This window comes from Panthera uncia (genome assembly GCF_023721935.1).
Source record: "Panthera uncia isolate 11264 chromosome A1 unlocalized genomic scaffold, Puncia_PCG_1.0 HiC_scaffold_17, whole genome shotgun sequence".
Lineage (NCBI taxonomy): Eukaryota > Metazoa > Chordata > Mammalia > Carnivora > Felidae > Panthera > Panthera uncia.
In genome coordinates this window covers 131,647,773-131,665,677 of record NW_026057577.1, presented here as the reverse complement: position 1 = coordinate 131,665,677, position 17,905 = coordinate 131,647,773, and the positions used below count along the sequence as shown (strand labels likewise).

Genomic DNA, 17,905 nt, shown 5'->3' with positions numbered 1-17,905 from the left:
AAAGGAGAGAATTAAGATTAATATATAGACAAATTATTTATTTCATAACAAGTAGGAAATACTCATGCCTATTACATTATTGAATTCTAAATTCAGTCACATAATTGTAGCTAGTTGTAAATCTCTATTGAGGGAGCTCATATTAATAAACTCAATGTGATCCAGTATGGGGAAGAAGTTCAAGAATTCTCTGAGCTTGCACCAATGGGTTAAGGCTTAGGGCAGAAAGCCGCCACAGGGTGAAAAAGCCCAGCATAGAACAAAGCAAAGAAGAGAAAGCTGCTTCCACAGGACAAAATTGTCCGAGAACAGGTAGATGAACAGGTAGAGGCAGAAAGCTGCCACAGCAGGGTGAAAGTGCCTAGAGCTAATTAGTGATAAAAATGTCTTGTTAACCCTGAGGTAACCCCTAGAAAAATTAAGATAAACAGACACAGTGCCTGGTGTCTGCAGTAAACAGCTTTCTGCTCCGCACTGGGACTTTGATTTTTGACCCTAACTGCTAACATTGCATAGCTTTGAAAATCCCTTTCTCTCACATGCACGAGTTAATGATCACTGTTTTATTTTCTCTTTCTGCACGTTCATCAGATATGTAAGCCTTCTGATCCTTTTTTTTTTTTTTTTTTTTTTAATTTTTTTTCCCAACGTTTTTTATTTATTTTTGGGACAGAGAGAGACAGAGCATGAACGGGGGAGGGGCAGAGAGAGAGGGAGACACAGAATCGGAAACAGGCTCCAGGCTCCGAGCCATCAGCCCAGAGCCTGACGCGGGGCTCGAACTCACGGACCGCGAGATCGTGACCTGGCTGAAGTCGGACGCTTAACCGACTGTGCCACCCAGGCGCCCCTAGCCTTCTGATCCTAATAAATACAGAGCGAGACCCTTACTCAGGGCTCTTGTCGCTTTCCTGGACATTAGCCTCTCTCGTATTCAATTCTGCATCCATTCTCTTGCTGGACAAGAGAGAACTCCAGACTCAAAATCTGCGACAGTCCAGCTTATTTTCTTTCCTATATCATGATCCCCCAATCTTAAAATACATCCCCACACATGTTCCCTAGGTTTCTTTTGATACCATGTGGCAAAATCATGCAATTATATCTTTGATATACCTCATCTCCTAATGAGGTTATACTTTGTCATTCATCCTGAAAGTTCTTTTTAACTCAAGTCTGATGATAAATATGGGATCAATGAGAACTGAAGTAGTATAATAAGCCAAATCACTACCCTAGGGTGTTCATGTCCTAATCCCCAGAATCTGTGAATGTGTTATCTGATATGGCAGAAGGGACTTTAAAATGATTAAGTTAAGGGAATTAAGATGGAATTGTATCCTGGATTATGTGGATGGGCCTAACAGGAAAATAGAAAGGCTACAATCAGATAAGGAGATGTGATGATGAAAACAGAATCTGAGACTGAAAGACACCACACTGCTGTCTCTGAAAATGGAGAAAAGGGCCCTGAGGCAAGGAATATGAGCAACCTCTAGAAGGTGGAAAAGATGAACAGATTCTCCCTTAAAGCTTCTGGAAGGAAATGTAGACTTGTCAACGTTTGATGTAATTTGTGCACAGAAACAATAGAAAAGTAATATAAATGTACGTCTTGGAGAGGATCATCAGTATTTTGAAAAGCAGTTATTTCAGAGGAAGTTGTCATATATTTTTTTCAGGCAAGGGAAGATTAATCTCATTGAGGGTATAATGAGATGTTTCCACAAGTGAAGGAGGATTAGAAAAATGTAGAATTTAAGTTCCTTGGTTTTATTCAAATTTATCTATAGATGCATTCTGATTTTCGAAGTCCTATTCCTACAAAAAGTGACACTCAAAATTCTGGAATTTCTTTTGTCATAATTCAGTCATAAGCAGGATTAGATCTGGGGCTTTGTTTTCAGAATTCTTAACCTTGCAGCTACGAGTTTCTTTTAGAGCATTTATAAGCAAGACCTCAGTAGTTAAAGTCATGAGCTCATCTTTTTACTCTGAGTTTTCTTGTATATTTGGAAGCAGTTGTCTAGCTCAATTATATTCTTTATTTCCACTATATTATTTATGGCAGCAAATAATTTATCACCTAATAATCTTCATAGACACTTGATTATAGGTATCTACAAGTGACACGTCATTGTTTTGGCACTTTACATGTTTTTTCATATATCGTGAACTACTAGCACTGTCTTTATCACTGGAAATACTGTCATTAATGCCTTGAAATATAGTCCTATAAGAGAAATCATTGCAGATGAAGTGTACCAAATGATCTCTTTCTAAGGTTTTGTTCTACTGGAAACACTCCCTGTACAAAATTGTGTATCAGAAAGTTAGAGAAGAACTCACTAGAGAGTATGGATAAAAGCATTTATTATAGACAACAGAGGGGATAGTTAAAAAGATTGAGATGGCTGCTCCCATATCTGGAACTAGATTCTAAAGTTTGTAGGGCCTTCAGTAAGGAAAGATAAACAGGAAGTAGGAAAAGCAAGGAAAGCGGTAAAACCAGGTGCGTATGCTCGTACACACAAGAAGACCTGGAACCGTCCTCAGTCTCTAAATACCTGGATGTCTTCACCTTCAATGACAGGGTTCCACAGGAGAGGATAATGCCATTTATCATGAAGCAAATCGTACATCTGATGATTGTCCAGGAGTTGGACACCTGTAAGGAAGAAATCTATCAGGAACTAGGGATGTTTTGGGTCTGCTTGCTGCCTCATATCAACAGCGATTGCCCAATTATGCAATAAATAATTTCTGCACTAACTCTTTGACTATAAAAAGAATGAGTCTGCTGCTTCACGTCCATCTTCAATATCACAAAGAAAATACCTGCGTTTCACAATAACGGCATACTAAGCAGGAAAGAGAAATCTGGGAAATTTAGTCCCAACCTAGCTGAGTTGTCCCAATACAAATCCACAATACCACACAAAATATTTAAAACCAGTGTACTAGTGTTGGGTATTCACTGTAGATAAAATTCATAGTGTTGAAATAGTGTCCCAGATGCTACCTGTTTTTATCTGGATTTGAGCCTTTAATTATGGGGAGTTTGGGGCCCTGAGGCATGGACAAACACTCATGGGAGGGTTGGGACAGTGGCTATTAAATAACCTGTGAATGAGTATTTCAAATTTTAATCACTTTTATCAATGTACTCTTGTAACAGTTCAACAAATATTTGAAGGATGAATGAACATTCATATGGTCTTGGTGTTTAGTAGAAGTGTCCATGTGTCTTCCAACTTCCTTCCTCTTTTTAAACTCTTAGTTTATTGGACTGTTTCTAATAACACTTAACATTTATTTTAAATAAATTTACGTCTGGTTATGGTGAATATATATTTCAAAGATTCTCCAGGTTACAGATTTAATGAGAATTATTTGAACATATTTTTTAGTTTACTTAATATATTTCAAATACAGGCATAGATTTAACCTATCAGGAAGATGATCCAAGGATCTGAAAATATAAAGTGTCTTAATTTCTGTGTGTGTGCATATGGAATAAGCTAATATGTTAAAATTTTTTTTCATTTTATGCCAATTACTATTTGCATAGTTATTTTGTGAAAGCTTAAAAAAATCAGTATTCCTTGTTATATGCCAGAATAAATTCTACATTTCCAAATTTTATATGAAGATTAAAATTGTAATTTCATCACTTATATGTGAATAATTTTACATTTATAATCTCACAAAATAATTATATAAACTCAATTATTTCCCTTATTCAAAAATATTCTAATCCAATGTTTCTTTTAATTTAATTTTTTATGATAGTAGCTTAAAATATTGTTTTTTCTAAATTCTAAGTTTTATATTTACACTATATGAAATTGAAAGATATAAAACTTTCTCAAGAGGAAACTAAAGACTATTTGACCCTTAAATCTCATTTTCTTCCTAAACCCCTAGAGAACACAGTTCATTATTTCTTCAATTCTAATACTAATAGTATTTTTCTGAGTGTATAAAATCTCCATTAATACATAAACTTGATTTCCATTTTTATAATATATTTTGGCTTCAGCCCATCTGCTTTTAATATATGCAGTAAACCTAAATGACAGGAAAAAACTTTAAATGTGATCCATTACATTAGTTATAATTAGTATTCTCTGATCATTATAGTATATTTTAAATAATTCAATATTAAAAAAATAAAATTGATTTATTTGTAAATACTTTTAGGCAAAACAAAAAGGTGTGTGTGTGTTGGGTGAGGGCTGTGTATGGAAAGCCATCTAGGAACCCAATCACTCTGTCACTTGAAGTGAGAAAAATTGGGGTTGATATGTTTGGTTTTTTTCCTAATATATGTTGCCTTTCCATGTTCACTGATAATGTTGATGTAACAGAAGTAATAGAGTACTTAATATTTCACAATTTCTATGGATTTTACATACTTGCATACTTATTAATTTTTATTGTAGGTCTTTTGTACTTTCATGACAGTATGTCATCTGTTCATTCATTGAATACTGGCTGCATGGTGGTGAATAATCTTCCAGGCAAGATAGCTGTTATTTAGAGTCATTTATTCTTGAAAAGGGAGAAATTCTGCAGTTACGTGCCATCAGCATCCAGTACTTGCAACAGTTCTTGGACAGGTGCCTCAGCCTTGTAAAGGGATCTGGACATGACCACTCAGGCATTTACCCTTGGTGTTGCTCATATTCATTTACTCTTCACATTAACTACTCCATTTGGGCAGAGCTTCACCCAGGTTATTTTAAGTCACCACTTGCAGAAGAAACTTATGAGAGATGAGTTAGGGAGACAATCTGGTATGCTCTGCCGCAGTGGAATTTGGGATCAAAATTATATATTACTTCTGTATCATTCATTCAAGTTCACCCCACCTGCCCCCTCAGGTATATTTCTCTGGTTGAAGAGGTTTTCTTGGAGGGGTGATCCAGGACCTTCTCCTGATGGTCTTATGGCTATTTATTTTAAATACTGTAAATAGAAGTACCAAGAGATACACAAGTGTATCCAGTGGAATCCCAAATCTATTTATGACTGTCTCTATTAATTTACAACTACTCCCCTTTCTCATGATAATCAGATTCAGTTACTCTTGCTAATAGGGGAATGGTTTTCTTTGCCTTTGCTGGACTCACATTAGAAATCAACTTGACAAGGCAAAGCAACACCATTAAATTTAGTTAAACTCTTAAAATGTATCTTGGTGGAAATAAGCCTTTCTGGAACCCAGGCTCTTGTAAGAAATCTACATTTGTAGGAATTAGGAATCAGACATTTTCAAATGTGTCATTGGCAGTAATGGAGAATAGGGCTTGCTTCCACCCCTCAGTTCCTAGAGTCATGTATTTAACCTACCAAAGCCAGAACACATATACTGACTCTTGGTTAAAAGTATATTCTCCATTGTGACGTATGTTATGTCAGTGGTGTCAACATCAAAATGTCACCTAATTCTATCTCAAGACTTTCAGTGTTCTAATAGGCCAGAAGTTTCTGCAGAGGGAGTGAGTGTTACAATCCCTGCATCTTCTGATTGTGCTTATTGCTATATTATTGTAAGAGGTGGGTCTGTTACAAGGTACGCTACCTGGGATTAGATACTCTATGATCCCTTGGGAAGTACCACTGGCTGAAGTATTCTCTGCAGAAAAGGCAAACCAATATCTGTAATATGGGTCTCTTCTAATCAGAATGCAGCATTGACTGACGTTATCACCTTACAAGTAAGTGGCTGTCTTCTCAAGGGATGATCCTATTCTTGTATCTCTAAAATTATTTGATCTACCATTTTTTTTTTCTGAAAAATGGTTTGGTTTTTTGATTTATTACTTTGGTGGAGAGGAACTGGTTTTCAGTTCTTCAATTTGGACTTTCCTACTATGATAAATATTTACAGATCAAAGAATCAGTGTAATGTTTCTGCCAACTTCTAAGCATGTTCATTTCATTTATAGATTTAGATATTGAGAGAATAACTAGTTGAGCTGAGGAATGTCACCCAAACCAAGGAATTGCCCACTTCCCAGGTCAACTCACATGTGGTGATGGAATGATACAGGGTTAAAACAGTTGTTAGGGACAGAATTATGTACCCTCAAATTTCATGTTAAAGCCCTAATCCCCAATGTAACTATTTGGAGATAAAGCTTATAAAAGGGTAATGAAGGTTAAATGAGATCATTAGGATGGTGCCCTAATCCAACAGAACTGGTGTTTTTATGAGAGCAATATCAGGGATGTGCATGCATGCAGAAAGGGCCATGTGAGGATACAGGTGGGGCCATCTGCAACAAAGAGAGGCCTCAAGAAAAACCAAACCTTCCAACATCTTGATTTAAGTTAAGCCTCCAGAAATTTGAGGAAACAAATCTGTGTTGTTAAACTGTTCAGTCTGTGTTTTTTTTTTATGGCAGCCCTCACAAATACAGCTTCTCAGTACTCTTTTCTATCTATCTATCTATCTATCTATCTAGATATAGATAGATAGATATCTATAGATATATCAATAGATATATCTATATCTATATCTATATCTATATCTATATCTATATCTATATCTATATCTTTAATGTTTATTGTTGAGAGAGAGACATAACATGAATGGGGAAGGGAAAGAGAGAGAAGGGGAGACACAGAATCCAAAGCAGGCTCCAGGCTCTGAGCTATCAGTACAGAACCAGATTCAGGGCTCAAACTCATGAGCCCTGAGATCATGACCTGAGCAGAAGCCAGACGCTTAACTGACTATGCCCCCCAGGTGCCCCGGAGCTCAGTACTCTTGCTCCAACTTTGGGTCACTATGAAGGGTCAGCTCAGCTTCAGAGATCCCCACAGGATCAGTTGAGGCCTGTGACTGCATTATTGTTTACATCCTTCCGTGCTAGGTAAATAGCTAGTAGGGCAATTGCTAGATGGTAAGGTAGTTCTGTTTTAAACTTTTTTGAACATGAGGAACATAAATTCTGTATTTTGGATACTAACCCTTATATCAGATATGTCATCCGCAAATAATCTTCTCCTATTCCATAGGTTGCCTTTCAGTTTTGTTAATTATTTCCTTCATTGTACAGAGATTTTTATTTTGATGGGAAGCCCCAATAGTTTATTTTTGCTTTTGTTTCCCTTGCCTCAGGAGACTCATCTAGAAAGAAGTTGCTATGTCCGGTGTCAAAGAGGTTACTGCCTGTGTTCTCCTCCAGGATTTTAATGGTTACCTGTCTTGCATTTGGGTCTTCCCTTCAGTGTGAATTTCTTTTTGTTTATGGTATAAGAAAATGGTCCAGTTTCATTCTTCCGCATGTTGCTGTCCAGTTTTCCCAACTTTCTTGCTTTGTCTCAGATTAGTGTACCATACAGTTGTGGGTTCGTTTCTGGATTTTCTATTCTATTCTATTGATCTATGTGTCTGTGTTTGTGCCAGTATATACTGTCTTGATTACTACAGTTTTGTAGTATAACTTGAAGTCTAGAATTGGGATGCCTCCAGCTTTGCTTTTCTTATTGAAATTTGCTTTGGCTATTCAAGGTCTTTTGTTGTTCCATACAAATTTTAGGATTGTTTGTTCTAGATCTGTGAAAAATGCTGGTGGTATTTTGATAGGGATTGCATTAAATGTATAGATTGCTTTGGGTAGTATAGACAAACAATGTTTGTTCTTCCAATCCATGAATATGGAATGCTTTCCCTTTTCTTTATGTGCTCTTCAATTTCTTTCATAAGTGTTCTACAGTTTTCAGAGTACAGATCTTTCACCTCTTTGGTTAGGTTCATTCCTCAGTATCTTATGTTTTTTGGTACAATTGTAAATGGGATTTATTCCTTGATTTCTCTTTCCATAACTTCATTATTGGTGTATAAAAATGCAACAGATTTCTGTATGTTGATTTTGTATACTGTGACTTTCCTGAATTTGTGTATCAGTTCTAGCAATGTTTTTTGGTGGAGTCTCTTGGGTTTCCTTATGAGTATCCTGTACCTACAAATAGTGAAAGTTTGAGTTCTTCCTTGTTGATTTGGATACTTTTGTATCTTTTTGTTGTCCGATTGCTGTGGCTCAGACTTCCAATTCCATGGTGAGAGTGGACATCCCTGTCTTGTTCTTGGCTATAGAGCTAAAGCTCTGTTTTTCCCCATTGAGGATGATATTAGCTGTGGTTTTAATGTATATGGCCTTTAATTATGTTGAGGTATGTTCCCTCTAACCCTGCTTTGTTGAGTTACCATAAATGGATGTTCTACTTTGTCAGATGCTTTTTCTGTATCTATTGAATTGATCATATAATTCTTATTTTTATTAATGTGGTATATCATGTTGATTAATTTGTGAATATTGAGCTACCCTGGCAACCCAGGAATAAATCCCACTTGATCATGGTGAACAATTCTTTTAATGTATTGTTGGATTCGGTTTGTTCGTATTTTGTTGAGAAGTTTTGCATCCATGTTCACTGGGGATGTTGCCCCATAGCTTTCTTTTTTAGTGTAGTATTTATCTGGTTTCAGTATCAGTGTAATGCTGGATTCATAGAATTAATTTAGAAGTTTTCCCTCCTTTTTCTGTTTTTTGAATAGTTTGAAAAGTATATCTATTGACTTTTCTTTAAATATTTGGTAGAATTCCCCTTGGAAGCCATTGAGTCCTGGACTTAATTTTTGATTACTATTTCAGTTTCTTTGCTGGTTGTCAGTCTGTTCAAAATTTCTATCTCTTCCTGTTTCAGGTTTGGTGGTTTATATGTTTTTCAGAATTTATCCATTTCTTCCAGGTTGTCCCATTTGTTGGTATATGGTTTTTCATAATATTCTCTTGATTGCTTGTATTTCTGTGGTATTGGTTGTTATTTCTGCTCTCTCATGTGTGATTTTATTTGGGTCCTTTCTCTTTTCTTTTGGTAAATCTGACTTTATCAATTTCATTAACTTTTTTCAAAGAATCAGCTCCTGGTTCATTGATCTGTTCTATTATTTTTTGTTTTTTAGTTTCTATATCATTTGTTTGTTCTAATCACTATTATTTCCTTCCTTCAGCTGGCTTTAGGCTTCATTTTTTTTTTTTCTAGCTCCCTTAGGTATAAGGTTATATTTTTTATTTGAGATTTTTCTTGCTTCTTGAGGTTGACTTATATTGCTATATACTTCCCTGTTATAACTGCTTTTGCTGTATTCCAAAGGTTTTAGACTATTATGTTTTCTTATTTATTTATTTAAGTTTCTTCTTTGATTTCATAGTTGACCCATTCATTGCCTAGTAGCATTTAATCTCCATGTATTTGTGATCTTTCCAATTTTTTTCTTGTGCTTGACTTCAAGTTTCATAGTGTTGTGGTCAGATGAGTGGTATGATCTCAATCTTTTTGTAATTGTTGAGGCCTGATTTGTTTCCTAGTGTGTGATATACTCTGGAGAATATACCATGAGCACAGAAATAATTCTTAATTAAAAAAATAATTTTGTGCTATTTACTACATCATTCACTGGGTGTACACACACACACACACACACACACACACACACACACATTCAAGAAATCTTCTTCTTTACGGTAAGCAATGTCAAATGCCCATCTGAGCACCCAAACTTTAATGACACCTTTTTGCCTGACAGTTTTCTCCAGGGTGATCTTGACACCCTAACTTCTCTTCCATTTCTCCTTTACTGTGACCAGGAGGTCGAACTCCCTAAAGATATTTTCATTTTCTAACTGTATATAATGTTCATTAAATGTTGTCTTTAAGATTATATGCTTGGATCCCTTCGCTCAGGCTCTCTGACTGCAAGAGAGAATATATTTCTCTCCCATATGTGGTCTCATAGAACTCTAAACATAAGTCTGTTGCAGCCCTTACTCTTTTTTAAAAGTTTTTTTAAAGGTTTTATTTATTTTTGAGAAAGAGAGAGAGGGAGAGTGGAGGGGCAGAGAGAAGAGAGAGAGAATTACAAGCAGGCTCCATACTGTCAGCGCAGAGCCTAATGCGGGATTCAGTCACACAGAACCATGAGATCATGACCTGAGCTGAAATCAAGAGTCAGAGGCTTAAAAAATTGAGCCGCCCGAGCACCCCACTACTTTTATCATAATGATTTCTATGTCCTTTCTTACTCCTAGGCATATCACTTACTGTATCACTACCTGAAGTATCTCCCTGTTTGCTTCTTCTCATCCCAGTCCTTCATTTTCAGTATCACACCATAGAGAGTAACTGGAATCACTGAATGTCTTGACAGATGTGAGTGGAAATATGAATTCAGCAGCTATGTAAATGTGAGACTCAACATAAAGCTCGGATGCAGGAACTCTCTATTCATATCCTAGAACCCATGGTATGACAGAAATGATGATAGAGGGGGTTTCCTAAAATTCTCTGATACAAAATGGTCCTATTTACCTTTAAATTATCTCCAGATTCTCATATCCAAAAGGTTGCCACTACCGCAGAGTGGAGAGTGGCACAGGTTATAAAATACATCATGTTTATTTATTTATTTATTTTTATTTCCAGCATTGTACAGTCTATCTTTTTGAAGTTATACCTACCTTTATTATTTAGGCTATACTGGGGTTAGAATGAACTGTGTGAAACTATTCAGAAGTTTCAACTTAAAGTAAAATCTCCTTACCTGTAGTGTGATGAATGCTGTAGCACATTCTAAATTTTTTTCAAATTGATATAAATCTGTATCACTGGATTTCTTAGTGTAAAATATGTACCATCTTTGTCTCCTCTCTACATTAACTATTTCTGGTTAAGAGGACATATAAGCTTTTTATTGCTTAGCAACAAAGAGTCCTATTAATACAATTAAAATGATAATTTAATGTTGTAAATCTTGACTAAGCCAATTTAATGACCTGTTTTACAGTTTCTAAAGGAAATCAGTCCCTTTGACTAATCAAATGTTAGCAGATCCAAGTGTTTGTTGTATCAACTATGTGTAACCAGTTACCTAAAACTGCTAAGTAAGCACTTTCAAGAATATCCAAGTACATCATCTCAAGAAACTCCTATATCCAACCCTTTCACAAATGACAGCACACAAGTCCTGTACTGTATGCTATTTCCAAAAGATGCAGATGAAAGGAAAGAGTCACTATACTAACGAACTATTCATTCTTTCATAGCCCCATTGTGGCAATCTCTCCTCTTACTTTATTGGATCCATTATATTCTTCAAAAGAAATATTGATAACATCTACTCAGTGGTAACTCAGACCATGAATCCTTAGGGAATTTTCCACATCAAGCGGCATAAAAATTAAGATCTTCTGAAGTTAGCTATGTAGTTTTATCAAAAGAAAAGGTGAACTTTATAGGTACATACTAGATGCTATGGACACACTAATTTGAGGGGTAATTACTTCTTTAGGACACAGTTGTGAACTTATTTTCTGTTGGGAATATTTAGAAGTAGATGTAGAAAATTTACTCTTAAATAATATAAAAATTTAAAATCTGTTCAGGAATTAAGTATTCACCTGTTTTTTTCCCCAATAGCTATGCTATATTGTATTTATATATTAACACAGTACAATATTATGTATTAAACTGTAGGGATGCACTAAAATGTGAGCCAACAAAACCAAAACAGCAACAAAAAAACAGTACTACTGCAGGCATCTTGAATCATTTGAAGCCATGTTTTTAGAAGTTGGAGTTCTGAGAAATTATCTAATGGTAAGATTCTTCCCAAGTTATTCTTTTCACAAAATATTTGAGAACATTAGGAAAAGAACATAAAAATCGTATCATTGGTGTAGATTTTTTAATAGAAATTTTTCAAGTGTACAAAGTACATGTATTCACACAAAGACATTGTGATGATATAGTTTACCAAGATCAGAAATAAAGGTGCTATAAATACTTCATCATTATTTGTGGGTACATGGAAAACCCAAAAATGGAGATGAGTCCAATGATGAATAATGAAGGTAGGTATGTTAAGAAGGGAAATATTAGGCCATCAATTTTATTATTTTAAATAATGTCAGTGTTCTAAAATGCATGTTTGCCCTTATTTATTAATATCAATTTTAGGAAATGATTTTATTTTTATAACTGCATTTATTTCTTGTATCTTTTTGACAAACAGAAATTGTAACTTAGAACTAAGTGCCTCAGCTAAACTCCCACGGAGAGTAGATTACATGTTGCCATCCTCTCTGATATTCATATTCTAAGATGTTCAAAAAAGATAAGCCCTGGAATGTAAAACTGGCAAGAGCCTCATTTATGTATATTTAAAAAAAATAAACACATCTCTCAAAGATATAGAGAAATGATTTGCAAACACAAGTGTTTTCTTTTTCTGTGCTTTTCTTTCTCTTTCCTTTTTTTTTGGAGTGGGGAGGCTAAAAGAAAAGATAGGTTGTCTTTCTCTTTTGGGATTGGGGGAATCTGAAATTTATTATTTTTAGATTAGTATTTACCTTTCTGATGTGTCTGCCATTTGTTTCTATTTGATAGTAACACTACAATTCTTGTCATTATCATCATTACTACTTCTTGTTTTCTCTGGGTAATTAAAGAAAAATCTGACTATATAAATAGCTAGTAAGTCTCCAATAGAGTGCAAAGCAAAACAATTATTGGAATTACAACAGGATGAATTTTAATGTATTTTTTTAAATTTTGTAATGTTTATTTTATTTTTGAGAGAGAGAGACTGAGCATGAGCAGGGAAGGGGCAGGGAGAGAGGGAGACACAGAATCAGAAGCAGGTTCCAGGCTCTGAGCTGTCAGCACAGAATCCGATGTGGGGCTTGAACTCACAAACCACAAGATCGTGACCTGAGCTGAAGTCGGACGCTCAACCGACTGAGTCACCCAGTCGCCCCCAAAATTTTTAAAATTAAGTACAGGGCATCTGGGTGGCTCAGTCAGTTAAGTATCTGATTGCTAGTTTTGGCTCAGGTCATGATCTCACAGTTCCCCATGTTGGGCTCTGCACTGATAGTGTGGAACCTGCTGGGGATTCTCTGTCTCCCCTTCTCTCTGCCCCTCCCATGCTCATGCCATCTCTGTCTCTCTCAAAATAAATAAATAAACTTAAAAAATGAAAAATAAAAATTAAGTACAATATTTGCCTTGGGGGAATTACCCTTAAATATATTGATAATGAATGGTTAAAGCAGATTGATGATTAGCAGTGCAATAAAATTTTTCTTTATCATACATTAATTACACAAACTGTCATGATGTCTTTATGCTTGACCCTGGAGCTTGATAATCTAAATTTTTATCTAAGCGTTTTTCTTATAAAGCTCACTGCATTTCTCTTGAGTTTTTGTTAATCACATAAGTTACTTTATATTTACACACTAATCTAGGTGCGTCAGTAAGTACTCAGTTTTCCCCAAATAATTTTTCTCAGATGTGAAACACAATGACACTCATTGCCATTATTCAGTTTCAAAGTCTTATTATGAGGCACTCACCGAATATCGATTGTAATTCCAGTGTTTAATTTACATAGCTTTAATTGTTTTAAGTCATTAAGACAAATACAACATATGGGCCAATTTCACATTGGTCAAAATGTATAGCTATATTGATGTCAGTTAGGTCTCTGTGAATAATAGACATCTACCTTTGTTTATCTACTTGTACTCTTCCTGGAGAGAACCTCCACATTGTTAACTGATATTGGATCTGTCCTTTGCAGCTTCTGTCCATAAATGCTAAATTGTTTGTCTTCTAATGAGAAATTTTTCTTTTCTTCAACATCTTTCTGTATTTCTTGATGTGGTCGTAGGCTCAGTACTCTAGTTGTTCCCTTTTATATGCATAGGAATCATTACTGGGACTATGAGGGAAAATAGTGCAATAGGTTTAATATTTATCTTCTAGTAAAAAATCCTTAAAGTAATTGAAGAAGCCATCACTGAAGTAGGAAAGCAAAGTAAAATATGAGAATAGTAGCAAGTTCTCTGGAATACCTCCTTTCGTTTGAGTTCAATACCAGTATCAGTTACTGGGGAAGACTTAGTTTTCAAGTGCTTGTGGAGGCCACAGTTCAGTCCTCCTTCTATGCTGGCATCTCATGGGATGCATTATTCTTGCTGGATATTCATGTCACTTTATAGCTTTCTGACTGGTCAGCAGCACCTGAAAGGCTCCCTCTCAGCATGGGGAGAGCCCATCTTTCCTCTGGAATACTGTTACGTAGATGAAATCCCCTGATAGATAAAGGTGACAGATTTCTTCATGTGGGTCCATTCAGGTCCTTTTGACTTTGCCTCTGGTTTCTTAGAGAGATACAGTTTTTAAATATGAAAATGATTATAAGAAGATTCAATTAAATTTAGCACAGGACAGATTCTCAGACCCAAATGTATAGGCCTGTCAAACATAAGCCCAAAAAAAGAGGCACCATCCCTGCAAGCAGGATTACTGTAGTTCTTAATAAAACTAATAGTAAATCTCTAGGCTATTTTGTTAAATTGGGTTTTTTGTACTTGTAGTTGTTGTTTTTGAGTTTGGTTCATCCATTCCATTTGTCCAAAGAACTGAAGATCAGGAAATATGAAAATAACTAATAGGAATCTGTAAAACTTTCGTAAATTTCTAGATTACAGTAGGAATAATCCTCCAATTTGATTCAGTATGCTCTGATACCCCAAAGTGGGAGTTTTGTGTATTCCATAATTAAGCCACATTTCCTCCTTTGTACAGGCAGTGATTCTGTGAAATGCAGCTATCACCAGGTAACTTCTAAAGTTGATGAACAACTTCCTGAAAATACCTTAGGAGTGGACTATAAAAAATTCTGACATATAGAATGTTTCTTAATATGTTTTGAATACTTTTATCTTTTTGGTAGGTACACTAAGAGCCTAGGTACTCAGATGCTTGTATAGGCAACACAACAATTTTAACCAAGCAAATAAAGACTGTGGTGTAGAAACTATTTCATCAGATAATTCCTATTACTCATTGAATTATTTTCATCCTCTTTCTGTAAGTCCATTTGTTCGTTTCCTTTTGTGACTTTTTTTTACATAAATGAAAATTTTTATTGTGTTAAAAGCGGGGCTTCTAAGTTTGGAGTCTGCCATATTTTGAAGTTTTTCTGTTTTTTAAGTTTGTCAGCAAAATTATTGCCTTTAGAAATGTTTTTCTGCCCTATGTGAGCTCTACATTGCATTACTGATATCTAAGCAGGCAGTTAGTTATAAAGCCTCTCACAAATCAGTGATGAATTTTCTGTGCGACATTTTAGTTCTCATCAAAGTCAAGAATCCCCTATTTTTTCTAAATGTTCCCTGTTGCATGACAGACACCAAACACTCCCAAACACACATAAACTCACTGTGTATGTCTGTATAATAATCTTTAAATCGTAAACCAACAATTTTAGTTCCTATAACTGCCATAAATTCAGCTACTTGTACCTACTTAATTTCAGACAAAATACAAGCTTTCAGTATTTCAAGGGAAATAACCACAGCATTGGATAACTTAAGTTGGCAATTGTTGTCCCAAGGATGTGACTCATAAGTAAATACTGCCATATTCCTGTTCCAAATACAGATACATCAGATAGATCCAGTGAGGGACTAGTGCCTTCTATTAGCATGGTACAGTCATGATCCTCTATTTGATCAGCATCTGGTTAAAACACCAAACAAAACAACAACAATGAAAAATGCAGCAAGCTTTAGGGAACTGTGTCTCCTAAGTAGATATCAGTATTAGAAAATAATGCTCAGGGCAAATGGGTATCTTATTCGGTGAAGCAACTGACTTGAATCTTGGCTCAGGTCATGATCTCACATTTCATGAAATGGAGCCCCATGTTGGCATCAGACTCTGCGCTGACAGCACGGAGCCTGCTTGGGATTCTCTCCTCTTTTCTCCCTCCCATACATGCACACGTGCTCTCTCAGTCTCTCTCTCTCAAAAATAAACATTAAAAAAAAGAAAAAATAATGCTCATTCATAGCTAGTCTGATAGTGCACTGACAAATGCTGGGTCCTGTGCACTTGTAAGGTAGCAGCTTTCCAGTAACCCATGGGTAGGGCTAGAGCTCTTTACAATAAGTGTGGCTTGTTGGACTGCTTGGGGCATCCAGGCATTCCCAGTGTCACTTCTTTCAGAAGAAGGAAGAAATATACCATTGATCTCTAGTCCACATCCAAATTTGAGTTAAAATTTCACTAGCAGCACCTTTATTTTCATGACAAAAAAAAAAAGGTTTTTCAGAATCTTGAATTTCTAAGCTAAGAGAAAGACAATAGCAAGTTTAAGTTGTTCAAAATCTCTGCAGTTCCTAGGAACTATCCTAGGATCTGGAGAATTACCTTGTAGTTACTGTGTCAGTGGTTTTGCTGCTTCTGCAAAAGCTGGGATCCACTGTCTATGATATCCTACTAGTCCCCAAATTGTATATTTGGGTTTTTGTTTAATTGCTTTTTTTTTAAATTAGGCTATCACATTTGCAAGCTCGTAGATTATAACATTGACTGTGTTAATTAGCTGACTCCTGGATTGTAATACTTGCTGCCTTTAACAGATGTCATAAATATTTTACTTCACTTTGGCAATATTGTAATGTCTAGTGAGGCCTTATGCCCCTGTGAAGCAAGAAATTGTAGCCAAATTTGAAGTATATGTTTTGCATTATTATTTCATTTCTCAGGGTATCAGCAGATCATCTACATAGTAAATAAGTCATGGATCCCTCTTGTGGGACAAATTTCTATAAGTCTCCTTATAAAGGACTAGATAAAATAAGAAGAGTACTGAAATCTTGTGGAATACTGTGCCATAAATACTGAACTCCTTCCTAAACAAAAGCCAGTAAGACTTTGAATCATCCACACACTGGACCAGATGGATTTGTTAAATACTTGCAGAACATTTCATCCTAAAGCAGCAGAATACACATTTTTCTCAAGTGCACACGGAACATTGTCCAGAATGGATCACATACTGGTTCACAAATCAGACCTCAACAAGTACAAAAAGATAAATATCATACCATGCATATGAAACTTGAAATCAACCATATGAAAAAATTTGGAAAGGCCACAAATACTTGGAGATTAAAGAATATCCTACACAATAATGAATGGGTTAACCAGGAAATTAAAGAGGAGATTAAAAAAGTACATGGAAGCCAATGAAAATGAAAACACGAAAGTCTAAACCTTTGGGATGTAGCAAAGGGGTCATAAGAGGAAAGTATATAGCAATCCAGACCTTCTTAAAGAAGGAAGAAATGTCTCAAATACACAACCTAATCTTACACTTAAGGGAGCTGTAAACAGAATACCAAATAAAGCCCAAAACCAGCAGAAGAAGGGAAATAATAAAGAAACCAATGATCTGAAAATCAAAAAAACAAAACAAAACAAAAAAAAACCCAGAAGAGATCAACAAAAGTAGGAGCTGATTCTTTGAAAAAATTAATAAAATTGATAAACACCTAACCAGATTTATCAAAAACAAAAAGGACCCAAATAAAATCACGAGTGAAAGAGGAGAGATCATAACCACCACCACAAAATGCAAACAATAATAAGAGAATATTATAAGCAATTATATACCAACACATTGGGAAATCTGGAAGAAATGGATAAATTCCTAGAAACACACAAACTACCAAAACTGAACAGGAAGAAATAGAAAATTGAAAAGACTCATAACCAGTAAAGAAATTGAATCAGTAATCAAAATTTCCCAACAATCAAGAGTCCAGAACTAGGTAGCTTTCCAGGGGGAATTCCTACCAAACATTTAAAGAAGAATTAATACCTATTCTTTTGAAGCTGTTACCAAAAAAAAAAAAAAAAAAAAAAAGAAGGAAGACTTCCAAACTCCTTCTACAAGGCCAGCATTACCTTGATTCCAAAACCAGGCAAAGACCCCTATAAAAAGGAGAATTACAGACCAATCTCTCTGATG

The 17,905-nt window shown here is 35.4% G+C and overlaps 1 pseudogene; it reads left to right on the top strand.

Annotated features, from left to right (window-relative positions):
• LOC125935304 (transmembrane protein 179B-like) overlaps positions 1–17,905 on the top strand; it is a 45,363-nt pseudogene that overhangs the window by 8,524 nt on the left and 18,934 nt on the right.